We start from the raw sequence: 12,168 nt of genomic DNA on the forward strand, positions 1-12,168 counted from the left end.
TGATGATGTAAACATTTTGAATAGACCCTCTTTACTATTTTTAACCACACTGCCATAACACTTTCTTGAGGGTATTTGGACATGTTTAAGGTACTGATTTTAAAGTGATTTATTGATATAGTAATTTCAGAAAATAGTTAGGTAGTTATCCTTTCAGTAAGAAGTTTATTTGTCATTTAAACTATAGCATGAATGAAAAAAGTGAAAACAATAACATAAGAAATGTCATTCAATAAAGCACACTCTTCACACAACTTGATAATATGTCTATAATAAATGTATAGGCTCAAGTGTAGTATATTCTGTTACTAGTTTTAAGGTTCAAATAAAGTGCTACCCAAATAAATATATGAGGCATTAATGTACTGTCAAGCTGTCATTAAAATTTCATTTAGGCCTACAGAATAGACAGTCTCCTCTTGTATGGTATTAAATGACAGGAGTCCACTGTTGGCTGGCACATAATGATATAAGTCCCCTTTTAAATGGTCTACAGCGAAAGTCACATGCAAAAATCCAGCCAATAATACTTATAATTATTACACAAACCGTTTTTTTGGCAGTAAAATGTAAAGTCCCAGCTTTCATTGGCCATTTGTACATGTGGAATGGTGATGTAAACATTTTGAATAGATCCTCTTTACTATTTTTTAACCACATAGCCATAATACTTTCTTGAGGGTATTTGGACACGTTTAAGGTACTGATTTTAAAGTAATTTATTGATATAGTAATTTCAGGAAATAGTTAAGTAGGTATCCTTTCAGTAAGAAGTTTATTTGCCATTCAAACTATAGCATGAATGAAAAAAGTGAAGACAATAACGTAAGAAATTTCATTCAATAAAGCACTCTCTTCACACACAACTTGATAATATATGTCTATAATAATGTATAGGCTCAAGTGTAGTATATTCTGTTACTAGTATTAAGGTTCAAATAAAGTGCTACCCAAATAAATATATGAGGCATTAATGTGCTGTCAAGCTGTCATTAAAATGTCCTTTAGGCCTAGAGTTTAGACAGTCTCCTCTTGTATGGCATTAAATGACAGGAGTCCACTGTTGGTTGGCACATAATGATATAAGTCCCCTTTTAAATGGTCTACAGCGATAGTCACATGCCAAAATCCAGCCAATAATACTTTATATTTTACTGCCAAAAAAACGGGTTTGCATAATAATTATAAGTCCCAGCTTTCATTTGCCATTTGTATGTGTGGAATGGTGATGTAAACATTTTGAATAGATCCTCTTTACTATTTTTAACCACATTGCCATAACACTTTCTTGAGGGTATTTGGGCATGTTTAAGGTACTGATTTTAAAGTGATTTATTTATACAGTAATTTCAGCAAATAGTTAAGTAGGTATCCTTTCAGTAAGAAGTTTATTTGCCATTCAAACTATAGCATGAATGAAAAAAGTGAAGACAATAACATAAGAAATTTCATTCAATAAAGCACTCTCTTCACACACAGCTGTAGTATATTCTATTACTAGTATTAAGGTTCAAATAAAGTGCTACCCAAATAAATATATGTGGCATTACTGTACTGTCAAGCTGTCATTAAAATTTCCTTTAGGCCTACAGAATAGACAGTCTCCTCTTGTATGGCATTAAACGACAGGAGTCCACTGTTGGCTGGCACATAATGATATAAGTCCCCATTTAAATGGTCTACAGCGATAGTCACATGCCACAATCCAGCCAAAATCCTAAATTCATATAACTATTCTATATGACCTGTTATTTTTTACAGCAAAAAACATAACCCCGAGCCAAAAGTATTTTGTACTAAATAAATATTTTGAATAAAATGGTCAGCCACACGATTCATTGTATAGTATTTTATTAATATAAAAAAATCTGTTTACAATGTATTTTTACATCAATCTGCAGTACAGAAATATTGTTCACCGGTACATAATGAAACATCTTTTCTCTTAAGGAAGAATTTAAATCAAATTTGAAAATATTGAGCTACCAGGAAGAGCATAAAATGAACATTATTGGGATTGATTTCCAAAGCCTGAAACAAGATTGCCTCTTTTTTAAATTTTTGTCAAAAAGTTCAATAGTGCATCTTTCTGTGGGTGGAGATAATTATATCAGCTGCTCCACCCCTAGCAAGAGTAGCAGTCAAGCAGTGAATGACAGCACTTCTCATATCTATAGGGCTTGGGTTCCGCATTGCATTGTGGGACGTGGCGGCCATGTTGATGGCTACGCGAACGTTAACATAACTCTGACAACGTTGAAAGAAGAGACGTAGAAGTAGAGTTGAGAAAAAATAGATAAAAAAAAAGATGTTTAAATCCTGAAAAGGATCTGGAATTTACCGGGACACATTAAATAGAGAAGCCAGGGACTGGTATGTTGACCTTGTTTGTGGTGTGAGCGCCTATACTTCAGAACAGTTCCAAAGCTACAAGTCCTTGGAGTCTCATGTGCAGTTCACAAATGGATGGGTTCAGGAGCTGCAGATCATAAAGTCAGCAAACAGTGGGAACACAGTAACTCGTACAAAGGTAAGCTGTGCTCTGACAGGCTCTGGCACCTGCTAGTTTAGTAACTGCTAACCGTTAGTGCTAACAACCACTCACGCATGTAATGTACTTTTAACTAGCTGCTATGTGTTTCAAAGGTGTAGTTAGTAACGTTAACTGCCAACCCTCCCTAAACCCTCCGGGTTTCTCATATATTTGAGCCTTTTCCCGCTGCCGTTTTAGTATTTATGTGCATGTATGTGGTGTCGCGGTTGAAGGAAAGAAACAATGTTGGCTATAAAATAAAACCGTGCATCTTTAACTTACCAGAATGAAAATGCAGGGAACACACTCTCATTGACATTGGGATACTGTGGAAAGTTATGTTCGGTCGTCTTAAAGCCACGATCCAAGCGAGCTGACGACTCCGTGGTTGCGCCTCCAGGCAGGAAAGCGGTGGAAAGTTAACCCATTTTCTATGTTTTTCCCATGGCGATCATGTGTTGCGCTGTTACAGCCCACAATACAGCAAAGGGAGTACAGTACGTGGTAGTCATAGCCAGTAGTCTGAGTAGCGGTAAAGGAGGCAATCAACATGGCGGCCACGCAAAGTAATGCTATTTTTAGAACGTGACATCACAAGACGTCATATCGCGTGGTAAGCGGTAGGGCAATCTTGATGTGTCCTCTGCTGTTTCGCTGTAAAAGAGCTGTGCGTTACCCTTGGTTTTACTCGGTAAAACGACTGCTTTTTCCAAGTCTAAGACCATGGTTTTTAAACATTGTTGCTATGGAACGTGCAACAGAACCTCGAGGTACGCTGATCGGCCGCATATGAAGGATGTTTTCTCCATTAATTTCCCGAAATTCAAGACTGCCAAGGAGAAATGTGTGCGCTGGGTACACCGGTGCAGTCGGCCTACACAACAGTTCAACCCGGAAACAGTTACCAAATTGACGTACATATGTAGCAAGCATTTTGTTGGAGGAAAGGGCACAACCGAAGAACATCCTGACCCAATTCCAGCAACATCAAGTAGTGAACAGGTAAGAGTTTTTTGGTGTTTTATTGAAGCTTAAATCTTATCATACGTCGAACAGCTCACAACGAAATGAGCCATCCTTTGTTACACTTTTGTCATGTCTGCGTGTCTATCCTGCCTCGCGATATTGGTTTAGGTCCCTAAATTGACCATGATTGTTTGTTTTGTCATCATTTCAGCTGAAGAGGTACAGTTGGAATTTCTTAAGGGAAAGATTCTGAGATGTAAACAGTTGTTTTGTAGCTACCTATTGGCAACATATACCGATTCCTGGACGGTGATTACAAACAGAAAAAAAACGGCAGACGACACCATGAACGCAGAGGAAAAAAAAACAACGACTTACCGTTCGATCAACTCGGCCCGTTTTCCAGTCTTTTTAAGCCCTCGACACTCAAGCTATCGTTTGAGCTGAAGGTTGGTGTGTTCTTCGACAGTTCGACCAGTAAACCGTGCGCCTGGGACATCGTCTTGCGAAAGTTTAACGGCTGCAAAGTCGGTCATATCGCTGTTTCTGTTGCGCGTGTAATGGCTGGTGGCTACGGGCGCTCTCTACCTGTTTGTCCTACCAAAGCGGCAAGGGCCGTTGCTCCTGAGATGGTGAGGTCACGTGCACGGTACGCCATTATGTCATGACGCCCATGCCCTATTACAAAGAAATGCTAAAAGATTATGTGGGAGGAATGGGTGTTTAACCTTACCAGTTTGAACCTGAATCTACAGCTTGATCTCCAGAATCAAGCGGGGACTCTTCAGGTGGTCCAAAATAGAGCAAGCCCACAGCATCATAAAAGTACTCTTTGGCTTTCTAGCCACCACAGCAAGCTTCTTGTAGATGTCTAGAAAATAGGCAATTTTAATTAAACTTGTTTTTCATGGCAGGCAATGCTCAAAGTGTGCTAGATGTGTTGTTGAAGTCATGACCATATTATTATATTATCCTATCCTAATATCCTTTAAGGAGTAGCTGCCATACTTTGATTTATGCCTTTATCAAGGCCTGTTGCTTGGTGCTCCAAAGTTTTTGGATGGCAGTTATCAAATAGCTGTGCTACAGATTAAAATATGTCTTCATCTTATAAATGGAGATATTTATATGCCAGAAAAGGTTCATGGCAGTTTTTGGGTAACACCCACTGAGCATGGTGGCAGCCGCGACCATCAAGTTGCCTCTGTGTTCTTACAGACAATTTTAACAGCCAACAGTACCCCTAACCTGCTTCATTGTCACTATGCTGGCTCCTAAACACAACACAAATTGCAAACAGGGTTCTCAAGCAACTTTCAGAAATGATAAACTTCTGTTGAGCTAATGAGCAAAAATTTGCCACATTTTCAAGGTCACTACAAAATAAGAATATAAGTTTAGATTTGCTTGTCAGTACTGCGATATAGACCAAACTGTTTAAAACTCCAAACAAAAGGTTTGGAAGAGGCTTAAGACTTGAGCTTTCAATGCATAGAGTCTAAAATCAAGTCAGTTTCTAAGCACAACCTCTGTCACAGTACTCCAGCTGAACAATAGCAACCTTTAGGTAGGGTACTTTAATCGGCATGTTAATGTTGATGTGCCGAAGGACCATTCCTGAATTAAAAGACAACTCTTTACGTCCAAACACAGGGGAAATGTGCTGGTGTTTTCATTCCAATCCATACATCCATCCCAAAGAAGAAACATTTACAACACTAAAGCTTTTAGAAACCAATCCAGACAAGCAGATTCACTAACAGTTGGTAATAATGGGTTTGGAATTTCTGTTTTTCTAGGTTTTTTTTAGGATTTGAAATTTTAGAGATATTCGATTAAAAAAATTGAAATATTATGTACTACAAATATATTAGATATTAACTTACAACTCCTCATAATTGGAGCCCTCTGTTTCAGGTTCCCAGTCATGGTCATCCACATCACATTTCTAAAAACCAATCCTTGTCCAGGCAAGTTGTCAGGATTGTGGGTATATATTCAGGGCAGAAGACGAATTTCTTCTTTTAAGGCTTGTGAAACAGTTGCGACAAAAGTCACAATTGAGAGTTTTTTCTCCTTTTGCAGCCATTTTAATCTTATTACGTATACATCTTGCCTTCCAATAGGTAGGCAAATTTACCTAGGTTACTTTTGAAACTATTTATCTACATCTTTCAAACCACAACAAGGTAAGGTTCACATTTTAACTTCTAATGAATGTTTTTTATCATATATACATCACTTTGTTTTCTTTTACAAACTCTCCCTAGTTAACCACTTGCCATGTGATTGTTCCTAAATATTTCAGAGAAAAATGAGACATAAAAGGGTTTGTCCAGAAACAGAAGCTTTGCATTTCACTTCTTCTGGGAGGGATAAAGACACATTTTACAAAAGATTCATCAACAAGGAGAAAGGTATGTTTGTTAAATTAGTATATCAGACTCTCTGGAGTTTTCTGTGTTATACAGGTATAACATTTCAATTCAGCCCTTGTACACCATCTTAGTATTACAGTATGTGATATATTGCCATGTAAGGTTTTGCCCAAAATGTTCTTAAGACATAGTTTGTCATGGTAGTACAGGTCTGTGTATATGTAGAAAGATAAAATCCTCTGACATTTTGGATAACACTGTGGAAAAATGTAAGTTAATGCTTTATAGGATTTCCAGTATTTGTGTACCTTCATTTGTGAGTAAAATTACAAGGATTAGGTCCTCTGGATGGGTTCTTCTTTGTTGAAACTTTGTTGAAATCAAAGCCACTGCTTACAAGGCTGGGTTTATCAATAGCCCCACAGACTTAAGAAGTGTCTTGGAAAAGAGATGAAACATTTCAATAAAGACAAATGCATCCAGAGGACCTATTTAATTAGTTTTCACCTGAATTTTTTAGGAGTGTCAGGAAACATAATTTTGCAATTTGTTAATTATATACATTAGACCTTAAAAGTTTTTTTTCCATCCAGGGGTTTTTATCTCTAGTTGTAAATTTTTGTTTTACAGAAACTTACAATGGTATACTTCCATTGTGCCAATACTTATTTTCTGTTTTGAGCTGAAAGCATGCTGGAATGGGAAGGGGGAAGGGTGAGGTGCAAACATGTTTGCAGGCCTGTTGTTCTGATGCAAATGTGATTAATGGCTGTGCTGCTACAGAACTGTGACCACCCCCTTAAACACAGAGATGTGGTATCAATATTCTAAGTAGAAACCTGTAATGAACTAAAAAAAATATTTAAAATGCTAGATATTAAAAATGTCTTTAAACACAACATGTCAGGAATCCTGAATCAAGAAAACTTTGTTGTCACAATGTGTTACCATGGTGAAATTACTTAGGATGTAAATAAAAAATAAACACATTTTAAAGTAACGTCACATAATATATAGCAGACTTGATATTTACAGGGTATTTTTTCACAGAAAATACAACTGATAATTACACAAAGCAGTCAGGGGCCTAAATGGTAATTGGTAAATAGTATGTACTTTGATTTCTACCAATGTTTTTACAGGACCAACTCCATTCATCGCATAGCAGTCCACAACTACCAGAAAAGATCTCACAGACATCTCACAGAGTGTTATCTGTGTTTACCCAGAAATGACTGACACTCACCTGAGTCACATTCCAGAGGAATTATGCATTGGTGAAATGGTAAGGATGCATTCATGCATGGTTTTATATAAAATGTTTTGCTGTGCTTTTCTTGTTTGCTGCAATACTATGGACAATGTGTGTTTTTCAAAACAGATCCAGTCAGAGCAGAAAAATGTTCCAGGAGAACAAACAAAACAACACCATGAAGTAAAAAACCAAGGACAAGATACACATACAGTAAGTTTTTTCAAGTCCCAAGTAGTGGTGTGTACAATTACGTCTATTTACTGTATGACAATACTTATCATTGGCAGAGATTTGACTGTAATGTATAAATTGCTCATGTTTATTGAATATGACTCTTAGGGACCAAAGTTCACTCATATTTTGTGCTTTCTAAATTTAAATATGTAGTTGCAGTTTTTCCACATTGTGAACCAAAATATGTGAGAATTTTATCTTTATGTGTTTATAGATAGGAATTTGTGTCTGTATAAAGGATTTTTGTATAATCTTGTATAAAATCTGGGCTGCACAGTGGTGCTGAGATTAGCACTGTTGCCTTGCAGCAAGAAGGTTCTGGGTTCAAATCCAACCCTGGGTCTTTCTGCACGGAGTTTGCATGTTCTCCCTGTGCATGCGTGCATCTTCTTCCTTACTGACTGCACTATTTGAACAGAACGTATCATGGTAACCACTGATGCACTTCTGTTTTGGCTAAAGTGTACCTACTCAATAAGGGCATTTGGATAGACCCACAGCAGAATTTTAACTCATATCTGTAATTAGAGAACACAAAAATTGTAAATTGTGTGAAAAAAATTGGAACTTATCAAATTGTTTGTAGCTTGTCAAATTACTTTTTAAATACAAATCTTTATGGATGCATAACAATAAAATTATCAGATACTTTGGATTACCATGTGGAAAAATATATTTATAACTACACATTCTGATTTAAATGCATACAGTATATATATATATATATATATATATATATATATATATGTATATATATATATATATATATATATATATATATATATATATATATATATATATATATATATATATATGTATATATGTATGTATTAATTATTAGGACCTATTTTCCACCTATTAATAACACCTATTTAACAGTCAGTCAGTGATACATGGAGAGATATTGCAAGAACCTTTTAAATACCACCCTCCCTAATATTTATGAATTCTTCCAATGTTTTCACAGGACATACTCTGTTCATCACATACCAGTACACAAACAACAGATGAGATGGATAACTTAGAGAGTATACTCAGTATTCACCAAGAAATGACTGGCACTAACCTGAGGGATGAGTATTTATAAACATGTTGCAGCTCAAGAGGAGTATTGCGACTCAGATGCAGATGTCCAGTCTGTGCAGAGTACTACTACATGTCAAGAAGGCAAGATCTTAGGTTGCATGCAGTGTATAACACTAACAATGTAAATTACTTTATTCAACTATAAAAATTGCTGTCTGTGTTATTTCAGCACGACCAAATTCTGAAGAAAATGCATCCAATTCAACAAAAAAATTGTTGGCAAGAAATCATCACTGCCATCAGTTGACATGAGTATGATATCACTCTAAAAATTTAATTGCATGTAGTGAGGAATGTTAGAAAATAAATCACTTTCAACCACAACATTTTTCCCCTCTGTTTTTTAAGGACACTTGGAGGAAGCACATTCTGAAGAAAAGGCATCTACTTTAACAAAGAAAATTTGTGGCACAAAGAAACCCTCATTGCCATCAGTTCAAAACGGTATGTTATATGTCTAATATTTTCCACTGCATGTAATAATATATTCAAAAAAATTGTCAAGATTTGATACTTTCATGATCCTTTATCAATAATCTTATTATGTAGAAATTTCCAAACTTTTTTACATTAATGTTGCATAACTCCCTCAACCATGCCTCCCTCCGTTCCACCCTCCGCACGCTCACCCAGTACGTCAAGTGTACAACAAGGGACAATAAAACCCTGGACCTTTTTTATACCAATGTTAAAAACACCTACACCTCCGCCCCCCTCTCCCAACTGGGACGCTCGGATCACAACCTCGTCTACCTGATGAGTTGAACACATTCTTCACCCGGTTTGACTCCCCCCACACTGCCCCCCTTCCTGCCATCAACTCCCCACACGTCTCCAACCACCAGCCCTCCAGAGATCTACCATCCCCCCCACCGCCATTCTTATCAACGACCGACCCATCCACACCTTCGGCCCTGCCTGCCTTCCCCCTCACAATCGCGCCAATGCAGGTGAGATTTCAGCTGACGAGGCTGAAACAGAGGAAAGCCTCTGGACCAGACGGCACCCCCCCCCCCCCCCCCCCCCCCCCCACCCACCCCCCAGGCTGCTGAAGACCGGTCGGTAATCAGGGACTTTGTGGACTGGTGTGAGAAGAACCATCTGTGTCTAAACACCAGCAAAACCAAGGAGATGGTAATCGACTTCAGGAGAAGACCCCCACCTCACTCACTCAGGGGCAGGACATAGAAACTGTGGAGAGTTTCAAATACCTGGGTGTTCACGTCAACAATAAACTGGGCTGGACTCATAACAACGACGCTCTATACAAGAAGGGCCAGAGCCGCCTCTACCTCCTGAGGAGGCTGAGGTCCTTAGGTGTGAGCAGGCCCCTGCTAAAAACTTTCTATGACTCTGTGGTGGCCTCAGCTCTTCTCTACACTGTCGTCTGCTGGGCTCCTGGCAGCACAGAGCGGGACAGAATGAGGTTGAATAAGCTGGTGAGGAAGGCCACTTCTGTCCTGGGCTGCGCTCTGGACTCTGTGGAGGAAGTGGCTGAGAGGAGGGTGTTGTCCAACCTCACATCCATCATCGACAACACCTTCCACCCCCTGCACCAGACTGTAGAGGAGCTGAGCAGCTCCTTTAGTGACAAAAAAAAATTCTCCATTGTGAGATCAATAAAGCTTATCTTATCTTAACTGTCGGGTGATATAGGACCCCTTCTGCTTCTTCTACAGGCATTTTATACAATTTGGATTTTTATTTTATTCCAAATGGACTGTTTCTGCTGCATCATAACAAAAGAAAACCTATCCAGTTTTGTTTGGTGAGGATTAAAATTTGGCACCTTTCCCTGCTGTTGATGTACTTGAAGCACTCACATTTTTGGAAAATAGAAAATCTAAGGGACGTCATTTAATAGAGTCTTTGTATTTAATGTCAGCTGACTTGGTAGCCGAGCCCCTAGAAATAATTTTTAGTGTGGATAAACAGGAAGTTTTTACCGTAATTTGTTTGTCTGTGTTGGACTATGGAGATCTTTTGTAGATCTCAATGTCTTAGGATGCTAGACTCCCTTTATCTCTCTTCTCTAAGGTTCAACACAAACTGAAAAATGCCAATACCCCTTTGTGATTTATATTCAGCGTGAAGATGGCCTGATTTGTCTGGTGGTAGTAATTCCCACTGGATAACATTCATTTACAAAGCATTTCTTGTACTTCTGCCATCCTATATCTGTACTCCAATTGCACTGAGAAATTCCGACTAGTATAATTTTCATTCACAGTTTGCTGCTTTTTTCTGTCCCTTGCCCGGACTGAGTTGGGCAAGAAGACTCTTGATCATTCAGCACACTCCTAATAGAACTTCCTTCATTAAAATTAACTGAACCTTTCTTAGTTCAAAGCAACAAGGTTTTGAGGCTAATTTAAATAAAATGTACCTGTTTTTATAGTTTGTCGTTTTCTTTCAACAATATAACTTTTTCTGTATATAATTATTGATGCCTCTTGGCCAGGACTATTGAAAAATGTTGTCTCAATGGAACCATATCCTGGTTAAATAAAAATCAAACCACTTCAATCAATTATAAATATTGCCATATTTGTTATTCCAGTACACTCAGAGGAAGAACCTCCTGAAGAAGGGGCAGCCATTTCTAAAAACAAAATGGGTGGCATTAATAAATCCTCATTGCAATCAATTAAAAAAGGTATGTTAAATCGTTGACTAAAGAAAAATGTACATATGTAATCTCTTTACATTTGTTGACATAATATGTCACTTTCATTTATCCATACCTTTAGTAACTTTAATGATTTTTTTACAGGAAAATCCAGAAGGCCCTGGTCAAAGACTGAGGGAGACATTGTTGAAAGCCATTTCAAAGACTTCCTGAAAGAAATGAAGATGCCTGGAAAAGTGCACTGTCAGAGATGCATAGATGAAAATCAGATTCTAAGGGATAATGACAGAGACTGGAAAGCTGTAACATACTGTATGTACAACAAGATAACAGCAAAGAGAAACAGGTTCCAAAAGTACTGAGAATTATACTGGACATTTTGAGCATCATTGCTAGGAACCCAAAAAACCTACATGTATACCAAAGTACACAGATACAATTAAAAAAAAAATATTGACATCAAGTCCTTGTGAAAACTTGTCATTTTAGTACTGTAGGACTAAACATGTTTAAAGCTGTAAAGACAGATTCCAAATACTTGTAATAATAAAAAAGTAACAAAGTATCTTACTTTTCATTTACTAAAACTCAGCCTTTATATTGTGTAAAAAAATGCCTTTTCGCAAATAAAGTATAGTGTTTTATAGGGGTAGGTTAGCTTCTTTTTATTTTCACACAATTGGTAGAGTCAGTATCACCCCATGCTATCTAAAAGGGAACTTGTGTCATTGTGTACCAGCAAACAGCGGACTTCTATTATTCCACACAGGACAAGGTGATCTCTGTTTTTGGAATGGGAATCAATATCTAAAATGTGCATTTCTAAATGCAGGTTTAAAGCTGTGGCCAAAGTCAGATGTGCCATTATTCTTGAATAGTTATTTAATACAAAAGGTATTTACTGAATATTTTATCTCTGATTCTATCCTCATCGTGTTTCTATTTCTTGTTGTTGACATTTTTAGAATCAAAATCAATTTTACTTTTCTGATTTTGAATGCTTTATTTTAATACAAAGTTTAGCTAAAACACAAGAAAAGAAAAAAAAATATCAAACTGTTTCAAGAGACTTCCTTCTTAAGTAATT

The 12,168-nt window shown here is 37.3% G+C and overlaps 2 long non-coding RNA genes across 2 annotated transcripts; both read left to right on the forward strand.

Moving 5' to 3' along the window:
• Positions 1-5,733: 5,733 nt before the first annotated feature.
• Positions 5,734-7,296, forward strand: LOC118566179. The gene is made up of 3 exons (XR_004932869.1): positions 5,734-5,916; positions 7,020-7,162; positions 7,259-7,296. It is a non-coding gene; the product is annotated as an uncharacterized LOC118566179 (long non-coding RNA).
• Positions 7,297-8,619: 1,323 nt separating this feature from the next.
• On the forward strand, positions 8,620-11,378 carry LOC118566178. Its single transcript, XR_004932868.1, has 4 exons — positions 8,620-8,704; positions 8,801-8,896; positions 11,013-11,108; positions 11,226-11,378. It is a non-coding gene; the product is annotated as an uncharacterized LOC118566178 (long non-coding RNA).
• Positions 11,379-12,168: the final 790 nt, after the last annotated feature.

The sequence above is a fragment of the Fundulus heteroclitus genome, chromosome 15 (assembly GCF_011125445.2).
Source record: "Fundulus heteroclitus isolate FHET01 chromosome 15, MU-UCD_Fhet_4.1, whole genome shotgun sequence".
NCBI classification, from domain to species: Eukaryota; Metazoa; Chordata; class Actinopteri; order Cyprinodontiformes; family Fundulidae; genus Fundulus; species Fundulus heteroclitus.